This window comes from Microchirus variegatus (genome assembly GCF_963457635.1).
Source record: "Microchirus variegatus genome assembly, chromosome: 11".
Classification (NCBI taxonomy): domain Eukaryota; kingdom Metazoa; phylum Chordata; class Actinopteri; order Pleuronectiformes; family Soleidae; genus Microchirus; species Microchirus variegatus.
The window spans coordinates 23,912,001-23,914,500 of NC_139812.1; positions in this window are offsets into that span (position 1 = coordinate 23,912,001).

Sequence of the window (2,500 nt, forward strand, 5' to 3'; positions counted from 1 at the left end):
TGATCAAGTGAAGAAAACACAATTACAGTGGTTTAGTCCAGAAAGTACGTTCACTTTTATATCACTATTAGTGTTCAATACAACAGTTAATGGCTGTGTTTCTAAGTTCCTGCAGAATTCTATATATATTCCATTGCAAAAAAGGAACGCAAGATGGCGCCATCGAGCTGTGACGCGACCGGCAAATCCGCTTCTCTCAGGGAGGTTACGTCAGCCAGAGACGCCCGGACTGTTTTAAATGTAACACAGGAAATCCGGCTGACGAGATACCGCTTTAATTTTCACAGAAAAATCATTTTTTCACGGCTAAACGTCAAAAGGCAAGAGCTTTTTTTTTTTTAACAGTTGTCGTTCGGCGAAACCGCTTTCAGCTTTCATTTGAGCCGTGTGGAGTGTGTTTTAGACAAAATGTCGGAGCGTTTGATCCAGAAATGCGGTGAGTGTGTTGACGCAGCGGTTCTTTTGATATGTAATACGCAACTTAGTTGTTATTTGGGCTGCGTTTGTCACATTTAAAACAGTTACACGGCCTTGTAGCCCAGATTATGCGGCTTAAAACAAGCTACAGACATAGTTTGAAGTGACACACCGTAACAGCGTATAGTAGTTTCATGTCAAAATGCATAGCTGCGCAAAGTGCGCATATGTTGGCAGGTCTGGCGTTTGCTTAGTGATAATAAGTAGATAAGTGACGTTAGTGGTGAAACACAGAAACACAGTAGAAGTAAAACAAACAAAACACTTACGTTCGAGACGAACTCTCCCGCTCCTCTCGCCTGTTACACTGGATAATACGAGCCAACGCGGAAGTCGCTTAAATACGGACATTTGAACGTTGCCGCGCGAATGGTCTACACCAATCAGGAAGAAGGAAAAGAAAGACCTGTCAATTGCCGTGGGAACAACTCCTTATATGGACATCCGGCGTGAGCGTGTTTTTGTAGGGCTCTTGGTTGTTTACAAACAGTCTAGTACTATGGTTCTGCACTCACCGCAAGTCATTTTTAATGCTTTATGCTTTTTAAAAACTGTGTAGTTAACTGTAAAGAAATCATTATCATGCTGTAAAGCCTTATTTTTTTTAATTCACATTTAACTGTTTATTTGTATTCTGCTGCTCCTGATACACTTTGATTTTCTTAACTCTTGTGATTTGTCGTTTTTAGGTGGGCTTAAATACACTTCATCTGGACGAATATAAATATATGTTTCCCTCTTCAAACTTTTTAGAGCTTCAAGAGATTTTTCAAAATTCCAGATTTTTCCAGATTCAAGGCCACAAAGTGCAAAGAGTAAAAAAGTAAAAAGGAGATTATAAAGTAGAAAAACGATGGAGTCGTCAACATCAGAGTTACATCAGAAAATAAACATTTTAACTTTGAAAATTATCATCACTTTGGTCCATTTTCATTTGTACATTTATACACATTTGTGACACAGAGTGTGTTTGTGTGTGTGTGAGAGAGACTGATGACAGTGACCAGATTATTGTCAATGTTGTTTTATTTCTCTTTTTCTTTTAACAAAAGGCAAAAGATTCAAGATGCTGCACAGAGTCATTAAAAAACATCAACACAAAGAGGAAAATGACCCCAAACGAAACAGCATAAAATACATTTAATAAAAGGTTATAGATTCTAAAGACTTAGAAAGATTCAAGTAAACATTTAAAAATAGGATTATGTTCATGAATCAAAGAAAATACAGTTAACTGAACATGACGACGGTGTTAGAGCTGAAACAATGACTCCAATAATCCACCACTATTTTCAGGATCAAAACCAGATTTCTGATTGTTTCAGCTTCTTAAATGTGAATCTTTTCTTTGTTTCTTTGCTCCATAAAAACAAAGAAATCATTTAAAAACTGAATCATTTTGTGTTTGTGGACAAAAACAAATACGTTTGACAACATCATCATTTCCACGTTTGACAAACTCTGATCAATGTTTTCTAACATTTTCTGACGTTTCATCCACAAAAACCAGGAAAATGAAGTGATTTGTGAAGAGAATCGTTAGCTGCAGCTCCTCTACCGTGGCCCTGAAGGCCAGATCACCAACACGCAGCGGGAAAACACAACAACGTCAACTGAAACAACAACTGAAATGCCCTGAATCATGTTGTTTTTTCCCCATTTTACCTGAAATCAAATCAAATGTTGATTTTTCCATTCACTGACATACTGTGTGCTAATAATCAAAAATGTTGTCAAATCTAAAATTGTCTGGAATGCAAACTGAGCACAAAGCTACAGAAAAGACACTCTGGTTACAGTGCGGAACATTTTCATATTTATTGAGTGTTTTATTTGACGTCAAACATGAAGGTAAACATTCTCCAACAGTTTCATTGTCACAGAACTCAGGAATATTATATATTATTGTCCAAGAAAATAATTATAAATAACATTAAGTACTTTAAAGATTACAAAAACATTCCATCGAATATCACAACTTCTTTTGTAGACGTGGCTTACGAATAAAGCTAACTTATCGTTA